The sequence below is a fragment of the Hemicordylus capensis genome, chromosome 2 (genome assembly GCF_027244095.1).
Source record: "Hemicordylus capensis ecotype Gifberg chromosome 2, rHemCap1.1.pri, whole genome shotgun sequence".
Taxonomy (NCBI): Eukaryota; Metazoa; Chordata; class Lepidosauria; order Squamata; family Cordylidae; genus Hemicordylus; species Hemicordylus capensis.
Genome location: NC_069658.1, coordinates 396,335,825 through 396,356,424, shown reverse-complemented (window position 1 = coordinate 396,356,424; position 20,600 = coordinate 396,335,825). Strand labels below are relative to the sequence as shown.

At 46.2% G+C, this 20,600-nt stretch overlaps 1 long non-coding RNA gene across 4 annotated transcripts in view; it reads left to right on the top strand.

Annotated features, from left to right (window-relative positions):
• Window positions 1–20,600, top strand: part of LOC128347694 (uncharacterized) — a 32,210-nt gene that overhangs the window by 6,062 nt on the left and 5,548 nt on the right. Inside the window, exons 1-2 of one of the 4 annotated variants that reach the window (XR_008317657.1) lie at window positions 1,412–2,119; window positions 20,434–20,589. This is a non-coding gene — a long non-coding RNA (uncharacterized LOC128347694). Of the gene's footprint in view, window positions 1–1,411; window positions 2,120–12,736; window positions 12,853–18,403; window positions 18,510–20,433; window positions 20,590–20,600 lie in introns of those variants that run through there. The other 3 variants (XR_008317660.1, XR_008317659.1, XR_008317658.1) reach the window with 3 other exon arrangements.

Here is a 20,600-nt window from a genome sequence, read left to right as displayed (position 1 = left end):
GGGCAACCAAGATGACCAGGGGCCTAGAGCACCTTTCTTATGAGGCAAGGCCTGGGGCTTTTTAGTTTAGAAAAAAGACGACTGTGGGGAGACATGATTGAGGTCTATAAAATCATGCATGGTGTGGAGAAAGTGGATAGAGAGAAATTCTTCTCCCTTTCCCATAACACTAGAACCAGGGGTCATCCCATGAAATTGATTGAAATTTCAAATCATCCGATGAAATTGATTGCCAGGAAATCTAGGACCAAGAAACGGAAGTACTTTTCCACACAATGCATAATCAACTTGTGGAATTCTCTGCCACAAGATGTGGTGACAGCCAACAACCTGGATGGCTTTAAGAGGGGCTTGAATCACTTCATGGAGGAGAGGTCTTTCAATGGCTGCTAGTCAGAGGGCCACCTCCAGCCTCAGAGGCAGGATGCCTCTGAGTACCAGTTGCAGGGGAGTAACAGCAGGAGAGAGGGCATGCCCTCAACTCCTGCCTGCAGACTCCCAGTGACATCTGGTGGGCCACTGTGTGAAACAGGATGCTGGGCTAGATGGCCCTTGGGCCTGATCCAGCAGGACTGTTCTTATGTAACACCTGATGGGTTGTACGAGTTCAATGTTTTGCCTTTTGGATTGCGCAATTCTCCAGCTTCCTTCCAGACGTTGATAAATAATTTGTTAAATGGTCTAGGAGGATATGCCATTGCTTCCATTGATGACATTGCCATATATAGCCAGTGTATAGATGACCATGTGAAGCATCTCTGAGCTGTATTGTCCACCATTCACAATACAGGTCTTACTGTTAAACTTAGTAAATGTCAGTTTGGTTTACTCAGAGTCACCTATTTGGGACATAGATGGGAAATGGTCATATAACTCCCTTGTGGGACAAGGTGGGAGCTATAAAGTGCTGGGAAGTGCCTAAAACAAAGAAACAGGTCAGGTCCTTTCTAGGACTAGCTGGGTGCTATAGAAAGTTTGTCCCCAACTTCGGAACTATCGCAGGTCCACTGTCAGAGCTGACAAAGAAATGTAACCCTGATCAAGTAGTGTGGAATTCAGAGTGTCAAAAAGCTTTTGAGAAACTGAAAGACTCTCTGGTGTCCTTGCCTGTGTTAAAAGCGCCAGACTTTGACAAACCCTTTGTTGTTGCTACGGATGCATCAGACACAGGTCTGGGAGCTGTCCTGTTACAAGACTATGACAATGTGAAGCATCCATTAGCTTACCTGAGCTGGAAGTTATTGCCCTGAGAAAGGAACTATTCTTCCATACAGAAGAAAGGACAGACGGGAATGTGGGCTCTGGACAAGCTTAGACCTTACCTATTTGGATAACAATTCACCTTATGGGCAGATCACCATGCCTTACAGTAGATACAAACTATGAGAAATGCCAAACTGCAAAGGTGGTCCTGGAAGTTGCAGGAGTTTCAAATGCAAGTAAAACATGTGCCGGCAAAGAGAACATTATTGCTGATGCCCTATAAAAGCAAAGTGCTGGACAGTGAAAAATGGACTAACAGTAGGATGTTGCACACTTATCCTTCGTACAGGATACATATTTCACTTGAGAAGGGGAGGAATATGTAAAGGAATGAGGCACAAACCTTTTCTCCATTGTAAATATGTATAGAACGTTACCTGGTTTCTGTGTCTGTGTGGGGTCAAAAGTTCATTCTTATTTTTCTGTAGTTTTACATTTGGTTAATATTTGACAGTTGATTTTTTTTGGGGGGGAGAGATTTATTTTTTTTTAAATGGAGGGAAATTTTTGTTTATCCTGATTGGCTGGACTGAGGAACTGTTGGGCAGAGAAACTGTATATATTGGGAGTGTTTGGAGAGGGAAGGGAGAGTCCTGGAAGTGAAGTCTACAGAATCCTGAGAGAGAGTCCTGGAAAAAGAAGTCAAGAGAGTCCTGGCAGTAGAAGGGAGTTTGGAAGTCTGCAGAGAGTGAGCAGCCTGCAAGAGGAAGAGAAGCCTTTGAGCTGAAATCACTGGAAGAAAAGGAAGAGCCAGGCTGGATTTAGCCGTAACCAGAACAAAGTCTACCCTGCAAAGCCAAAGCTGAGAAGAAAGAAAGTACAAGAGGACTCTGAGTAGGGACCTCTTTAGAGCTAGGTAGAGCTTTTTATTTTTCCTGACTTGTTCCGTAAGTAACTGTTTTGAGTTAAAAAAAATTGTAAAAGAAATGTTTTAAGAACTATTTTTTAAAAAGTAAGTCTTGTTAAAAGATTAGAAACTTGGATGCGCTCCCTAGTGAAATAAGAGCCTCCCCATCTCTGATAGCTTTAAAAATGCATCTGTTCACCCAGGCTTTTAATTAATATTGTTTTAATGGTTTTAATGCTATTTTAAAATATTGTTTTAAAATTTTTAAATTGTTGCAATGTTTTAAACTTTTTGTTTTTGTTTTAACTAATGTTTTACTTTCTGTTTTTATTTTGTTGTAAACTGCCCAGAGACAGAAGTTTTGGACGGTATAAAAATATGTTAAATAAATAAATTAAATTAAATTAAATTAAATTAAATTAAATTAAATTAAAGCCTTTCCACACTACTGAGGGTTTTTTTTTTGGCTTTTTGAAATTTTTTATAAATGTGAAGGGCTGTTATTATTATTTATTTACACAGTCAGACAGGTGTTATAGACTGGTTTGTTTTATCCAGACATCGAGTCCTTCCCAAGGACCTGGGATGGCTGAATTTTATTGTCAGTGTTGTTGCTGTTGTTATAGATATCGTTGCAGAATATAGGCTATTCCCACTAAAGTTGCTTTTTGTAATTGGCTGATGGTGACTTCTGTGGCCCCTATGGTGTTGAGGTGCTCTTCAAGGTCTTTTGGAACTGTACCCAGGTCGCCAATGACCACTGGGATTATTTTGGTCTTTTTCTGCCACAGCCTTTCAATTTCAATTTGTAGATCTTTGTATTTGGTGATTTTTTTCTATTTCTTTTTCTTCTATTCTGCTATCCCCTGGTATTGCTATGTCGATTATTTTGACTTGTTTTTCTTTCTTCTCGACTACAGTTATATCTGGTGTATTGTGTGGCAGATGTTTGTCTGTTTGTAGTCGGAAGTCCCATAATATTTTTACATCTTCATTTTCTACCACTTTTTCAATTTGATGGTCCCACCAATTTTTGGCTACAGGTAGCTTGTATTTTTTGCAGATGTTCCAGTGTATCATCCCTGCTACCTTGTCATGGCTTTGTTTGTAGTCAGTCTGTGCGATCTTTTTACAACAGCTGATTAGGTGGTCCACTGTTTCATCTGCTTCTTTACAAAGGCGGCACTTGCTGTTTGTTGTTGACTTTTCTCTTTTGCTCTTATTGCATTTGTTCTTAGTGCCTGTTCTTGCACAGCCAGTATTAAACCCTCTGTTTCTTTCTTCAAGTTGCCATTCTTAAGCCATTGCCAGGTCTTGATGATGTCTGATTTTCCACTTATGTTGTGCAAATATTGACCATGCAGGGGCTTATTTCTCCATTTTTCTGCTCGGTTCTTGACTTGTTCTTTCTTGTAGGCCTGCTTTGTTTCATTGGTGTTGAATAGTTTTGTGTTATTGACCGTTTGAAGTGCATCTTCTTCACTGTCCTTGATATATTCTTCAAGGCCTCTTTTCTCCTCCTCTACTGTTTGATGGACTTGCAGCATTCCTCTTCCACCTGAGCTGCGAGGGAGGTAGAGCCTATCTACATCACTGCGGGGGTGCAGAGCATGATTGATGGTCATGATTTTCCTGGTCTTACAATCCAGCGTCTCTAGCTCTGCCTGGGTCCAGTCTACTATCCCTGCAGTGTATCTGATAACAGGTATAGCCCAGGTGTTTATGACTTGTATGGTGTTCCTGCCATTGAGTTTGGACTTTAGGATTTTTCTAACTCTCCTGATATATTCACTTCCAATTTTTCTTTTAACTTCAGTGTGTGCGATGTTATCAGCCTGGAGAATGCCCAAGTATTTGTAAGGTTCTTTCTCTTCCAGGTTCTTGATCTTGCTTCCATTGGGCAGTTCTGTTCCTTCTGTTTTTCTTATTATTCCTCTTTTCATTATTAATGCAGCACACTTGTCTGGTCCAAACTCCATTGCTATATCGCTACTGAATATACGGACAGTGCTTAGCAGTGATTCGATTTCTGACTGGGACTTTCCATACAACTTCAGATCATCCATGTACAGCAGATGGCTGATTTTACTTGATGTTTTAGATGTTTGGTATCCGAGGCCTGTTTTGTTTAGTATTTGTGAAAGTGGGGTCATGGCGATTACAAACAACAGAGGGGATAGTGAGTCCCCTTGGAAAATGCCTCTTCTAATGCTGACCTGTCCAAGTGTCTCACCATTGATTGTTAACTATGTACTCCACATGCTCATTGCTTTTTAAATAAATATCTGAATTTTTGCTGACACCAGTTGTTTCTAAACATTTTAGTATACATGTGTGAGGCAATGAATCGGAGGGTTTCTTGTAGTCAATCCATGCAATACTTAGATTTGTTTTTCTTCTCTTGCAATTTTCTAAAATCATTTTGTCAATCAGCAGCTGGTCTTTTGTGCCTCTGGTGTTTGGGCAATTTCCTTTCTGTTCAACTGGAAGTTGTTTGTTGTATTACATACTTGAGTTTCTCTTTCACAACAACCCTGTGAAGTAGGTTAGGCTGAGAGAGAAGTGACTGGCCCAGAGTCACCCAGCTAGTTTCATGGTTGAATGGGGATTTGAACTCGGGTTTCCCCGGTCCTAGTCCAGCTCTCTAACCACTACACCACGCTGGCTCTTTTGTTGTAGTGGACCCAGTCATATCAAAAGCCCACTTGGTGGCAGTGGTAAAAAGGTTAGGAGGAATAGAGAGCTGTTCCTCCACAACAGCTCTAATATAGTTTGGTGGCTGTGGGTCACCTCCAGCCTTAGAGGCATGATGCCTCTCAATACCAGTTGCAGGGGAGCAACAGCAGGAGAGAGGGCATGCACATACCTCTTGCCTGTGGGCTTCTCAGAGGCATCTGGTGAGCTACTGTGTGAAACAGGGTGCTGGACTAGATGGGCCTTGAGCCTGATCCAGCACGGCTGCTCTTATAATATGTAATAACGTGTGATAGGTTGATAGGAGATCTTGTGATAGTAAGTATATATTGTCCCCAAAGCAGGATCTGCCCTGGTTTACATTTGAGTGGGAGACATGTGTGAGCACTGTAAGATATTTCCCATAGGGGACAGGACCACTCTGGGAAGATCATCTGCCTACTTGCATACAGAAGGTTCCAAGTTCCCTCCCTGGCATCTCCAAGATAAGGCTGAGAGACTCCTGCCTGCAACTTTGGAGAAGCCACTGCCAGTCTTTGTAGACAATACTGAGCTAAATGGACCAGTGGTCTGACCCGGTATAAGGCAGCTTGCTATGTTCCTATACAAAGTGCAGCTAGGCTTTTGATCTGTGTTTGCCCTGAGGAAAAACAGAAGTGACTATTTCCACATAACTTCACTCTTTCCACTTAGCTGGATGGGTCAGGCTAACTGACCACAGAGAACCAGGTTTAGAAAGACATAGTTGAAATCAGCCAGATGGCAGGAAATGAAATCAGGATCATTTAAGGTATCAACAAACAACTTGACTAAAAAACTGTACAGGAAAGGGGAGGAGAGAATTATGGGAAGAGGTTGGCATAAGGGAGAGGTACCAGGCTGGTTTAAGCCAATCATTAAGGAGAATGAAACACATTACTAAATATGGTCATTCATTCCTATGAGGGGTGTGGGTTAGAAAGCCATACCTTAATAAAGGAAAGGGGCTAGCTGCTTTCTGTCAGCTCATCCATCCTGTTTGTCATAATTTTGGGATTTTTTTACATTTATATCCCGCTCTTCCTCCAAGAAGCCCAGAGCAGTGTACTACATACTTAAGTTTCTCCTCACAACAACCCTGTGAAGTAGGTTAGGCTGAGAGAGAAGTGACTGGCCCAGAGTCACCCAGCTAGTTTCATGGCTGAATGGGGGTTTGAACTTGGGTCTCCCCAGTCCTAGTCCAGCACTCTAACCACTACACCACACTTCTATTGTGTCATACTGCTACTTTGTATTTAATCTATACTGCTACTAGTACAATCTACTGTATACTGCTACTTTGTATTTAATAAGATGCAATTATTGCATCCTATTAAATACAATGTTACAAATCTTACTTTATGCTTGGTCTGTGTCTCATTCTTGGGCAGAGAATGGAACAATTCAGGGAGAGCCCAAAGATTTCTCCTTGCTGATGGGTGATGGCCAACAATCAAGACTGAAAGGAAAGCTTATTTGTGGGTGGGTGTGCTGTGTAATAAATGAATGAATGAATGAATGAATGAATTTATTTATTTATCATATCTTTATACTACCTGATATGTACATCTCTAGGTGGTGTATAAAGTTTAATATTAAAAACCACAAATTAAAATACATAAAATACAATAAAACAATATAAAGCAAATTATTCAAATTAATTTTAATTAAAAGCTTGCAAAGAGAGTCTCGAGGGGTTTATTTTATAACTCTCTCACATCAGAAGGCTGTGGGTGGGACCCCAAATCTGCCTCACGTCAGAGGGGACATTCCTGATTCAGAGAGCAGCTGCAACCAGAACAGCCAGCCTTGTGCCCACCAGGCCCAAAGGGCTCGAGGAGGAGCCACCACCTTTTGCAAAATGCCCATACACACCCCTATTCACACATCTCCTAGGCCAAACTGCAGCCTAAAGGATGATTAAACTCTCTTCCCAACTACTGCAACATGTTGAGCCGGGTCTCATGATCAGTGAGACCCCGTTTGGAAGGGTGAGCGGGGAGAGCGGGAGCAGGAGCCCTGGGCAGCCAGACTGGCCACCCACACGATTGCTGGCTCCGTGACGGAGGTGGCAGGGGCTGGGGACCTTGGGGGCCGTGCGGCCCCCGGAAGCTCCTGTATGCCCTGCGTGAGCGCGAAGGGCATACTGGGGAGACCCCCGGAGTTGGGAGGCAGCTTTTCGCCTCCCCTCCGGGGGTCTACTCTACTCATAGGAGCTGCGCCGCGGCTACTCACGATCTTTAAAACCAGGTTTGCGGAGCGCTCACTCCGCAAACCTGGTTTTAGGGCAGGGGTAGTTAGGCGGGTGACCCGCCTAGGAACCACCACGCTCGCAGATGAGCCCGGTGATTCACATGATGGGGCGAAATCGGGCTAGCAGAGGCTAGCCCGATTTCACCCCATCATGTGAATAGCCTCACTATTTTGCTGTTTTCTGGTTATTTTTAAGACCATGGGCTTTTCACGTGTTCATTGATTGCTGTTTCATTGTGTTCTGTTCTGTTGTAAGCCACCTGGAGATCTCATTGGAGATGGGTGGTGGAGTACACAATGTAAAATAACCACACTAACCACTTTGGGAGGGGCATATTTCACTTTTGGGGGCTGCCTTACTCTGCTGATGAGTCAGTTGCTCTTTTTAAATAATAGAATGATGGCAGCGCCCCCAGCAGAGAAGATGCACAAAGCCTTACAACAACTAAGCTATAAAAAGGCAAAAGAACCCCAAACGAGTAGCAAATCAGATGTATCAGAGATTTTTGGCTTATTTGTTTCTTTTAAAAGTCTGAGGGAGAGAAAGCAAGCCACAACAAAGGACACAATCCAGCCAAATGGAAGCACTTTAAATTCAACTTCAACAACAAACAACAACATTTATATAACGCTTTTTAATATAAGATTCCAAAGCAGTTTACATAGAGAAATAAATAAATCAGTGATTTCATATTTCTGTACCCTTTTAAAAATGGCTTTTTGCCATATAGTATCTGCCCTCAAAACAACTCTGTGATGCAGTCCTCTTCTATTCCCATGTTGCAGAGGGGGAACTACTTGCCTATGGTCACGCAGAGCCCTGATGGCAGAGGTGGGCCTTGAAGCCAAGTCTTCCAGCTCAAGCTTCTTGGCTCTCTATTGGACTACACCTGAGAGGCACGGAGCCCCTGCTTGTGGCAAGCATTTTTTGGCAACAAGGCAGCCCCCTCTTCTAGGACCTTCCCCCAGATCCCCCTGCCAATTCCATTACAACAGCAAGTGCCTGGTCCAACCTCTTCTTGGCCCTTAACTTCCACTGAAAAGGAGAGGAGGATGGAGCCTATCAGAGCAAAAGCCATGGCTGGTTTCCTCATCATCCTGCAGACCCCGGGAACCCTCTTGCCAGCTGTGAGGACTGCACTGATGGCATGAGCTGGTGGTTGCCATTTGGTGTCCTCTTATAGGACCCATCACCAACACCGCCCCCTCATCCTTCATGTGGCCAGTTCTCTAAACCGTCATCTCTTCCTGGAAAACGGCATCATTGATTTTATCATTACTTACCTAAACCACTGTGAAATTTAAACAAGGAAACAAACAACATTTTGTTTGAGAGAAGCATTAAGAACTCCAAGAGCACATGTGCTCTAAAAATATGGAAATGGTGCATCTGTTTCTTTATTTCATTTAGATGCCGTCCTTCTACCAGAGCACTCAAGGCAGTGAGAGAATCAGGGCTCAAAACCGAAGAGACATAATACAGATGAAAAGAGAGATGGGGAGGGAAGAGGCAGAGAAGCACACGGAGGCCCCAGCTCTTTCCTACTGTCACGTGATGTGGATACATCGTGACTAGATGGAATGGCCAGTGCAGGAGAGGAGAGTTCTGGGAGAAGAACAACTCCTTGGTCTCAGCTCCGTATGTGAGTGTGTGTGTGTGTGCAGTTATCAGCAGGGAAAACTGCAGAGAGGGAAAGGTTTAAGCCTTCCGCCTCACCAGTGCCATCCCAATCTGGATTGAAGCCCTGCTCTGAAAAACATGTTCTTCATAATAGGTAGTTTGGCACACAGAATGTTGGGGGAGTTTGGGGGAAGGGGAAATGGAGGGCAGGGAGACAGAGGGAACTGGACTGCTCTTGCCCCAAACAGCTTATAATGAGTATCCTGGAGTGGGGCAATAGGGCAGGGAGCATGCATGCCATGGGGTCAAAATGATGAAAGAATTCATTTCCTAAACCTGCCATAGAGTGCAAGTATTTTTTTACTGGGCTGAGGCTGCAGCACTAATCCCCCTCTCAGCTCCTCTCCCTCTGCAGTCTGGGTAAGTTCCACCCTCAGAGCAGTTGTTCTAGCGGCTCCTGGCTCCTCCCTGCCACATATCCATTGATGTTTTCAGTACTGGCTTGAGAGCTGGCCACGTTGCCGCTAGCCATGCCCCTGACACAGATGCCAGCGTCAAAGGTCTGGCCCAACCAGCTCCAGGTCTGACCCAACCATGTAGGCGAACTAGGCAGTTGCTTAGAGTGCCAAGCTTTAAGGGGCACCAAAAAGTTAGATTCAAGTGAATATTTTCTCTATTTAATATTCTAGGTAAATAAAAATAATAAAGAACATTTTGCAGATCAACTAGATATTCTTTCTCTTATCCGAAACACTGTAAAAGGCATACTTTTGTCAAGCGCATACTTTTGTCTAAAAGGCTTAATTTTGTCAAGTTATTTAGAGTCACTCTTAAACACAGAATGATGCAAACTCTCAGCTGAGATGATGTCATCGCATGCACAGTAACTCACCAGGCATAATGTTGGTAAGGTAAGGTAAAGTAAAGTGTGCCGTCGAGTTGGTGTCGACTTCTGGTGACCACAGAGCCCTTTGGTTGTCTTTGGTAGAATTCAGGAGGGGTTTACCATTGCCTCCTCCCGCGCAGTATGAGATGATGCCTTTCAGCATCTTCCTATATCGCTGCTGCCCACTATAGGTGTTTCCCATAGTCTAGGATACATACCAGTGGGGATTTGAACCAGCAACCTCTTGCTCTCTAGGCAAGTTACTTCCCCACTGCGCCATTAATAGTAGCAGCGAACCACTTATTCTATTGCCTTGAGGGTAGTTTTCTTGCCATGCCGGCTGGCTGGGGGTGGAGACTTTGCACATGAGACAGAGTCCACAAGTCAGCAGCCAGCTGTGCAGCAAGAAACCACCAATGCTGGATGCCTGCTGCTTGCTCCAGCAGGCAGTGGGAATCCAGCAGGGGTTGTTTTTTGCACAGTCGCTACCTGATTAGTGGGCTCTCTTGCACATGCAAAAGCCCCACCCACAACCCTGTGGCTGCCTGCTGGATGCCTGCATGCAAAACAGAGCATGCTAGTCATCCAGCCACGGGACAATAGAACACATTGCTTTTTAACTACTGAAACTGTTCCTGGTGATGGCATCATCTCTGTATAATTCGCGGAGGTACTGTACCGAACATTCAAATTGTTTGTGGCAAGAGCGTTTAGGCTATTTCAGTCTGCCTAGATCATTAATGTACTTCCATTTATATGTAATTTCTAGCAGAAAATGAAGCTATTCACACGACGGTTTGGGAGGGTGGGAAGGTTGTGAAACCTTACCTTCCCCCCAGACGATCCTTCGAATATTGCTGGGAGGGTGGACCATGCTCCAAGATGAGCAGCACTGCACTAGGACGATGCGTCCTGGTCTCCGGGTATCCCACAATGCACTGCGTGCCAAGCATGGTGCATTAGAGGATTCCCCTGTCAGTTCATTCATTCATTCATTTGATTTCTATACCGCCCTTCCAAAAATAGCTCAGGGCAGTTTACACAGAGAAATAATAAAGAAATAAGATGGATCCCTGTCCCCAAAGGGCTCACACTCTACAAACAAACAAACAAACAAACAAACAAACAAACAAACAAGATAGACACCAGCAACAGTCACTGGAGGTACTGTGCTGGGGGTGGATAGGGCCAGTTACTCTCCCCCTGCTCAATAAAGAGAATCACCATGTTTAAAAGGTGCCTCTTTGCCAAGTTTGCAGGGGTAACTTGCTCTAGGCACCCATCTCTGTGTCTCCTCGAGCTGTGTGCAGCCCGAGGAGACACACAATCTTGGCAGCCAGATTAAGGGAGCCCTTGCTCCCTTAACCTTGGCTACGAGCTGGGCTTAAAAGTGAGGAAGCGTCGGGATCCATGTAGATCCTGGTGCTCCACCTGAACAGCCTAGCCTAGGCTGGGCTAAGCTGCTCGTGAGAATAGCCTCTACATCTTAAGTGTCAGCTACTGGGCTACAAATATCTCTCTATATTAGTGGTCTGTGCTTTAGGTGGTCCGTGGCAAAGAATATGTGGTGAGCCCCAGCCCCACCCACCCACCCCCGCTGCAGCTGCAACCCAACCACAACCAATGAAAACTGTCCCCACCACAGCTGCAACCAATGAAAACATGACCCTCCAAGGACAGCCTTCTGTCTCACCGGCTTCTCTCAACCTCCTTCTGTCTCACATGCTGCCTCTTTGTGCGCTGGCTCTGAGGGGAACGGGTGGCTACCCTAACACACACACACACACACACACACACCCGTGGTAACTTGAAGGGAAGGGAGGAAAAAAGACAGAGCCCTTGTGGGCATTATCATAAGCCAACGACTGGCTCACCTGCAGCAAGCCAGAGTGGAGCAACTCTCCTGGGAAGAGAACAGCCGTAACAGAAGCTTTGCAACTGCTGCGGGAGCCAGCGCTGCAAAGTAGAGCAAGCCCAGCACACAGCTATGCTGCTCTGCATCCGGTTGGCTGTGGTTGCCAGGGTGCTTTCCAGACTAGCTGTTCACCTAGTGGCCGTCAACCATCCTGCTTTTGGCTCGCTGGTTGGCACGTGGCCCAGGTCATCATCAGTGCCCCTCCCCGTGTGGTGCCCTAGGTGGCCACCTCGTGGATGGGCTAGCCCTGCCTTCTGGGCATTTGGGGTTTTAAAACCCAGTCCCCACACACCCAGTAGGTAAGCGGAGGAGAAGAGAAAGGCAATATGTGAGAGCAAGGGAGGTGGAGCTGATCAGGATGGCTGAGCTTCCCCTGCTAGTACCTTGTGCATCACCTCCCCCTTTTCCTAGCTGCTTAGCTCAGCGGCTGCAGGATGGGAGGCACTTTTAGCACGGAGCTGTGACTTTTCTTCTGATTCACTGCTTTGCTCCCTGGATGGCTCTTTCTCTTTTCCCCACACACTAGAGGTGTGTGTGGGGGGTGGGGGGTGTTGCGGGGGAAAAACCTCTAGAATCTAGCCTTCCTGTTTGATTCCGCCACTGGCTTTCATCCTTCTATCGCCTGGATAGAGGATGGGGCGTCTTGCCAGAACCAAAGAGGATTAGGCCAAATTCTCGCAGATATACTTGCTGTCTAACTGAATGGAGTCAAACAACAAGGGTGTGTTGCTCAAAAAAACTTTTATTTCATGTCATGAAAGGCACAAGTATCATCAGAAAGCATCTGGCTGATACTGCGCGCCTGAGCCATACAGTTGGCTAGTTTTTATAGGTTTCAAACATACAGGCATATCAACAAAGTGATTCATACACGTTATTAGTTTTTAAACTTACATATTCCAGAGGTGCCACCTAGAGCCTGAGAAGATGAGTTACTACTTGGCTTTTATGACAACTTTAATCCCTATGGTATCTCGTCGTACCAGCAAGACCCTCTTTCTGCTGACTGAGGAATTCAGCTAATGGCCTGTATTTGACAGCTCCTGGTACCTGCTATCTCTGGTGGACTTCTCAACCCACATTCTTGAGGAGGGGGCCTCCCGCTCTTGACTTTAGCCTCTGTTACTGAGAGGCTTCTCAACTCTGAGCAACCTGCTGGCTCTATACTCCATTAGGGATATGAACCAAACTTTCCTGAATTATACTTTGATACATACTTTTATATACTTATTTGTAGGCCTGGATTAAACAATTCGTTATCAGTGGGGAGATAACCATCTAGCTAATGCAGTGGTGAGACAGAAACCAAGCCATTGCTCTGTGCTGGAAGTGCCTCCCATACTGCGATTGCTCAGGTAAGCCACCAGGAGAAGTGGAAGGCGGTGGGTGTCACGGGGAGTGGCAGGCAGGTGAGGTGACAGCCATGGGTGATAGGGGTGGGGCAGGATGCAGCCTGTTTTCTCCTGGCTCCCTTCCCACTCTCAGAGCTGGCTGCATGCTGGTCATGTGGGTGTGTGGCGCTGGTAAGCCGTGGCATACATCGTGTGGGGGAAGGCAGGACAGTTCCTACCCACCCCCACCCACACCCAAATCCTTTCCAGGTGGGGTAAGCTTTGGTCGTGTGAACGACCTTATTGATGACTCGTCCAAGGCCAGATAGTACAGCTGTTCACATGAGGAATCCTTCCCAGGCTTGTGCAGCCCTACTCAGGTAGGGCTGCTTGTGTGAAGTGCTGGGAATAGGCCCGATCCCAGCGCTGCCCTTCTGGGTAGCCTGGGTTTTTTTTAACCAGGGCTAAAAGTGAGGTAAGGGGGCATGCATGGGCCCTCTTACCCCACCACCTGGTTCTGTGCTGTGACAGCATGGAATGCCTGCAGCCCCATTCAGGCTGCAGGCAGCCTGAGCTACCATAGAGACCAGGGGAAGGAGCTCCCGGGCCTCTAGAATGCCTTCAATGCACTATGTGAGTAGTGCAGTGCATTGTGGGCTTTGTGGAGGCCAGGCATCCTTCCTCTGGCCTCAGTCTTGCTGTGCGGCTCACCACAGTGGCACTCATGTGGGAATGTGGTGCAGTGAGGCAAGCGGGACAGGAGAAGCAATTGTGTGGGGGAAGGCAGGATTGCTCTTGCCTTCCCCAAAGCTGGCTCAGGTGCGGGGGGAAGGTTGTTCGTACGACCTCAGTAAATCTGTGGTAGAAAATCCTGAAAGTCCATATACGTCCATGATTTCTTGCTAATTCTCATATATCGATTTAGACAGGGTCAGTGCTAGGGGTTCTGGCACCCCCCTGCAACCTATAAATCAGCGCCTCAATTCCGCATCAGTATTAATGGAAGGCTATACTCCCCGCCCTTCTCCAAACTCCTTTATGAACTCTCAGTTTGTTCACACGATGCTATTATTTTTCCTTCAAATCGAATGCCGTAATGAGAAAATTGCAGTGAAGGGGCAAATGCATAGTCGGAATAAAAACAAGTACTGAGCTGTGAATGCTTAGCATCGTATGAACTGGCTGTCATAGTCCAAGGGTTAATGTGATCAAAGCAAACAAAACCAGTTAATTAATTGATTTATTGATTTTTTAAAAGAGAGATAAAGAGAAGTTCTACAAAAGGTTACAGTCATTTAGCTTTTCATGCTTTCATGCTTATGAAATTAGCAATTAATTCATTGATGTCTAACTGGGCACTTATATCACTCTCAATAGCAACCATGGCAAGGCTTACAAGCCTTTCTTGAGAAATACAGTACTTGACCGCAAGTAACTTTTTATTATTTGTAACTATTACTACAACTACAAATATTTATATACCGCTCTTCAACCAAAGTTCTCAAAGAGGTTTACATAGAAAAATAAATAATGCATAAATGAGATGGCCCCCTGTCCCCATCATCTGCACAGCTCCTCTTCCATTATTTGTGTGACTGACTCCAGCTACATTCATTTCCTCAGTTTCATTTCTTTCCTGCCCCTTGGCATTTCTCTGGCCCATCCAGCCCCTACAGTAGCACTCTCCTTGGCCCACTTAGAATAGAAAGGACCTTTTTAAAGAGTACCTATTGGCTCCTAGTGTCTCATCACTACCAAGTAACATTTGCATTACTTACTTCCAATGAGCACTTAGTTTTTTAATATCCCTTTTGTAGTGTAGCCAAGTGCAAGGGAAAACAAAGTTCATTTATTTTTCATAACTAAGCAGAAGTGTAAATTTCTGCTTTAATCAGTTCTGCATGACAAGCTGATTAAAAATAAATAAACTTTGTTTTCCTTTGCATTTGGCTACATTACAAAAGGGATGTTAAAAAAACTAAGTGTTCATTAGAAGGAAATAATGCAAACTAGCTGAACCCACACAGAGCATCTGTGCGGTAGTTCACTTCCTTTTTGGGGTTAGTTTGGAGAATTTGTTTGGCTGGTCCTCCCACAGCTCTCTCACTTGCTCTGTCCCCCGCACAACAGCTCTCTTGCTCACTCTGCCCCCCCGCGCGCCTCTCTCACTCGCGCTGTCGCTCCCCGTGCGCCTCCCTTGCTCGTGCAGTTGCTCCCCTGCGTGCCTCCCTTGCTCGCACTGTCGCTCCCCCGTGCGCCTCTCTCGCTTGCGCTCTCTCTCTACCCCGCGCCTCTCTCGCTCGCTCTGTCTCTCCCCCCGCACCTCTCTCGCTCTCTGTCTCCCCCCCCGTGCACCTCTCTCACTCGCTCTGTCTCCCCCGCCACCTGCCTCCCCCGCCACCTGCCTCTCTCATTCGCTAGAGTCTGTGGCCACCACCGGTCGCCAGGCCAGTCCCGCCAGCGTGGGCCGGCCAATTCTCCTACTCCCCTCCCCCCAAGCCTTCTGCCTCAGTCCCCTCTCCCCCAGTCCTTCTGCCCCAGCTAGCTCCCTCCTCCGTTTCCACCTCTTTCTCTCTCTTTTTCTCAGAGGCGTAACTAGGGAAAACGGCGCCCGGGGCAAGCACTGAAATGGTGCCCCCCCCCACATACTACATTATACTTAGGTTTTTCCTCACAAGCGCCCGCCGCCGCCGCCAATTCTTGGGCGGCGCGGAAGGGACCTCTCGTGGGGGAGGGGGCGCCGACGCACTCCCTTGACTGCTGCAGCGCTGCTGCACTGAGCAGGAAACATTTGTATTAACAATTTTTTTAAAAAAAAAATTTAAAAAATTTTTTTGTCATGGCGGCGCCCCCCACATGACCAGAAAAGATGGTGCCCGGGGCACGTGCCCCCCCTGCCCCCCCTATAGTTATGCCTCTGCTTTTTCTCTCTCTCATTCGTGCTCCCCCCCTCCCGCCTCCGCTTTTTAGCCTGCTTGTGTTTTCCCTGCTGGCCGTTGCTGCATCCTCCTTCCTCCAGTCCCTGGTGTCGGGCCGCTAAGCGTTCAGCCAGTTCCTTCCTGCAGCCCTCCCTCTAGAGAGCATCTTCCGAAGCGGCCAACTGTTTGTGTCTGCCCAGCCAGGCTACCCCGCTTTCTCTCCTCTCCCTTCTTCCCCAGTCCATTCAGTTTTCCTTTCCACTTGCCCGCTTTCCTTCCTTCCTTTTCCTCCCCAAACGGCCACTTCCCTACGTGGCCAACCAGCCAATCCAGTGCCTCCACCGCCCAGCCAATCCGCTTGGTTGCCAGGACGCATCCCCACAGAGGCACATCTACGAGAATTAATATACTGTAATAGATGTTACTTAGTGGTGATGAAGCCATAGGACACAAGGAGCCAATAAGTACAATCATCCCTTGCCAACCACATGTTTCCAAATCACGGATTTGAGTATCCATGACTGGGAAATTGTGGTCAGTCTTGCCAACCGTGACCTGAGTATCTACGATTTGGCAAGATTCCCCCCCCCATTTGTCGGGGATTTGTGTGTGGGTTTTTTTGGGTTGGAGGGTCATTCTTGGAGGTTGGGGGTCATTTTGGGGGGTTGGGGTCATTTTGGGGGGATTGGGGGTCATTTTCAGGAGCCCCCTTCACTCCACTTACTCACTCCTGGTGATTTGGGGGGATATTTTCTATTTTTAACTGTATTTTGCAGTCCTTTCATGGCAGTGATTCCCCTAACCCTGTTTGCCATTGATGTAAATGGCTTGTTTACCACAAATTCACCAACTGTGAGGTTTTCCCAGAACAGAACCCTTGTGGTTATTACATCATCATCATCATCATCATCATCATCATCATCATCATCATCATTATTATTATTATTACATTTATAACCCGCTCTACCTCCAAGGAGCCCAGAGCGGTGTACTACATACTTGAGTTTCTCTTTCACAACAACCCTGTGAAGTAGGTTAGGCTGAGAGAGAAGTGACTGGCTCAGAGTCACCCAGCTAGTATTATGGCTGAATGGGAATTTGAACTCGGGTCTCCCCGGTCCTACACCAGCTCTCTAACCACTACACCACGCTGGCTCTTTTGTTGTAGTGGACCCAGCCATACCAAAAGCCCACTTGGTGGCAGTGGTAAAAAGTTTAGGAGGAATAGAGAGCTGTTCCTCCACAACATCTCTAATATAGTTTGGTGGCTGTGGGTCACCTCCAGCCTCAGAGGCAAGATGCCTCTCAATACCAGTTGCAGGGGAGCAACAGCAGGAGGGGGGCATGCACATACCTCTTGCCTGTGGGCTTCTCAGAGGCATCTGGTGAGCTACTGTGTGAAACAGGATGCTGGACTGGACTATTTTTAACTGTATTTTGCAGTCCTTTCGTGGCAGTGATTCCCCTAACCCCATTTGCCATTGATTTAAATGGCTCATCTACCACAAATTCGCCAACTGCGAGATTTTCCCGGAACAGAACCCTTGCGGTTGGAGAGGGATAACTGTACTCTTAAAACGAGCAAAGAAAAAAATGGTCCTTTCTATTGTAAGTGGGCCAAGGAGAGTGCTACTGTAGGGGCTGGATGGGCCAGAGAAATGCCAAGGGGCAGGAAAGAAATGAAACTGAGGAAACGAATGTAGCTGGAGTCAGTCACACAAATAATGGAAGAGGAGCTGTGCAGATGATGGGGACAGGGGGCCATCTCATTTATGCATTATTTATTTTTCTATGTAAACCTCTTTGAGAACTTTGGTTGAAGAGCGGTATATAAATATTTGTAGTTGTAGTAATAGTTACAAATAATAAAAAGTTACTTGCGGTCAAGTACTGTATTTCTCAAGAAAGGCTTGTAAGCCTTGCCATGGTTGCTATTGAGAGTGATATAAGTGCCCAGTTAGACATCAATGAATTAATTGCTAATTTCGTAAGGCAGGTCTACTCCTATTGACCTTCTATGGAGCAAAGTGTTTGCAGACAACCAAGGGCAGAGAAGCCAATGTCTTTCTGTGGGACTGGAGGAAGGGTTGCTGCTAGAACCACTAGAGATCCCCCAATGAGCCACCACTCCATGGCTGTGTAAGCTGGCTGCACGCCTAGCTCTCTGAGCATGGGCAAGCACCTGTGCATCACCTACATTGCCCTGGTTTGGTTTTGAGGAAAACCAGCTTGCACATGGATCGTGTGAAGGGTTTGCAGATACGCAATGTGAGGCAAAGAAGGGAAGTTAGCGAGTTTTATTTCCTAATGTGTTGCCAGAGCATCAGCAGGCAGTGGTTCAGTGAATCCCACAAACCATGGCTGGAACTTCCACTGTCAGTCTTTGCCGTTCTGTCATATCCTGGGCAAATGTCACTTCAGCAAAGGGCATCTGAAGGAACGGAAGCAGCTTCAACTCATTAAGGAAGTTATCTCTTATTCACATCACAGTTACGATATAGCTTCGGGGGGGGGGGGGGTGGTTTCTGCTGATACAGCAGGGGAAAGGGGGATTTTTCCTTATCTGACCCATCATGAAGCAGTGATCAGCCTCTGACACATCCTAAAACCACAACGGCCTGCCCAGAATTTCCCTCTTCCTGGCTAGCTTTATAAGAGGATAATACAGCTAGAGGGAGAACAGGAGTGCCAGCAAAGGAGAACGCCAGGAGCTTTCAGTATGGAGTCCCTATAATGCAAGAGGTTTTCATCAGTTCTCTCCAGGTATACAAGATAGTGTGATGCCAATGGGACTGTGGGAAGAACTTTTGTATATGCCAGGAAGAATCATGGTGGCCACAGATTATGAATGCCATTAGACTGTGCACATGCAGTTTTTTCCACACTGGTGTGGAGAGGGGGAAAGGCTATCAAAGAGAAGAGTTAATTTAGGAAGAGGGGATTTTTGGAAAATAGAGCGCACTTTCGCCCTGCCAACATGACCTGACATAGGGCCACAAGATGTCATGTGTAGTAAGTATTCACTTTTCAAGGTGATGGTGATGACGGGTAGGTATGAATGATCTGGAGCAGATGACCCAGGCATGAGTGGCCTCTGTTTGACTGCCTCTTTGCTTCTACTGAGTCTGCTCAGGGCTTACCTGGCTATTCAGATCTCCACTGGAGGTTTCAAGAAAAGACTGAATGACTGCTGCCAGATATATTTAAGACAATTAATCTTGCCTCTAGGCAAGCATGTTGCTGAGTACACTAAGCTAGGCTTAGTTCAATACGGGATGAGTCTAGTTCAGTTTCATGTTTCATTATGTACTCTGCAACTGTGCAGTTGGAGGATGTGATGTTATTATTATTATTTTTTATTATTATTTTGCATTTTATATCCCGCTCTTCCTCCAAGGAGCCCAGAGCGGTGCACTACATACTTGAGTTTCTCTTTCACAACAACCCTGTGAAGTAGGTTAGGCTGAGAGAGAAGTGATTGGCCCAGAGTCACCCAGCAAGTCTCATGGCTGAATGGGGATTTGAACTCGGGTCTCCCCGGTCCTAGTCCAGCACTCTAGCCACTACCAGGTGTGAGTGGCCCCTGCCAACATTGAGAATGTAAGGATCTCAAGTGATCCTTTTGCTTCATTACTTGCTAGTGAGAGGTTGGTGTGTGTACTGATTACATGCACTTGTTTAAGCTGATGTGAAGTGTACTGTGATATGAAAATTCAGTCTGTGGTGTTTTATCTTTGTTGGCTCATTCACACATGCACATCCTCATTTGATGCTGCACACAGGGATTTTAGCTCACATCTCCTCTGGAATGGAGGGTGTGCGTTCACATATTGGCCAGATTTACCCCTAAGTTCCTGCTATCGGGGAGCACTTCACAACAATTTGGGTTTTTCATTGCACGTTAGCATTTCATTGTTAGAATGCATTTCATTGCATGTCAGCCCAATTTATATCCAGGGGGGATTTTTTTGCATCATTTGAGGGGGGGCAACTTTGAACTTACAGTAAAGCCTTGCAGTAAACTGCTGTAAAGCCGCTCAGTAAAGCCTGTTGGGTGCTTTCCAGACTAGCTGCTGGAGCAGCAGCAAAATGCCTCCGTTTGGGCAAGTCGCATTTGGAACATAAACAGCAGGGGGAGCAGTCTTGCAGCAACAACCCGGAAAAACAGCAACCTTTTCACGCTGGATATACGACATCCTTGCTCTATATCGCAGTGATTAAATTCTCAACAAGGCATTGGCAATGTGAACAGCACCCTGCTGTCCACATAGGGACTGTGGTGTCACGACGCAGGAAGTGTGGAAGCACACTTCCAAGATACATCCTGACCCTGTTGTAGAGTCTAGTCTGGAAAGAACAAGTTATTATCTAGCTCCAAGGAAACAGCATTTCATCTGGTATTCTGTTTCACAATGATACCCAAGGACAGAATAGGCCGTGGAGTCTTTCTTGCTTTTTCATTTCACAAATGTCCACGGGTGAAAATCTTGTGCACTGACCACATGCTACAATCCTACTGCATGAATGCTAAATCTTCTCTAGATGGCATTCCTATTTCATAGTTGTTCCATAGTGCATGGATTGTAAAGGGTCCCTCACAAGTGCTTGGACTGGAGAAATAATGTGCATCACACAGCAATGATTTCATTCTTAATGTGCTGACTTGCATCTGTTGGCTTTCTTGCAGGGGAATATATCGCTTTCCAATTTCCTTTCCCATCAAGGGAATGGCCTGGTTTTCCGTAGGACAGAATCCAGAGCTTTTATCTCTCCCATGCTAATGAGCATCTATTGTACTTCAGTGACGTGCAACTGTGGTGCAGCTACTATCGCTACGGTACAGGTACGCAAATG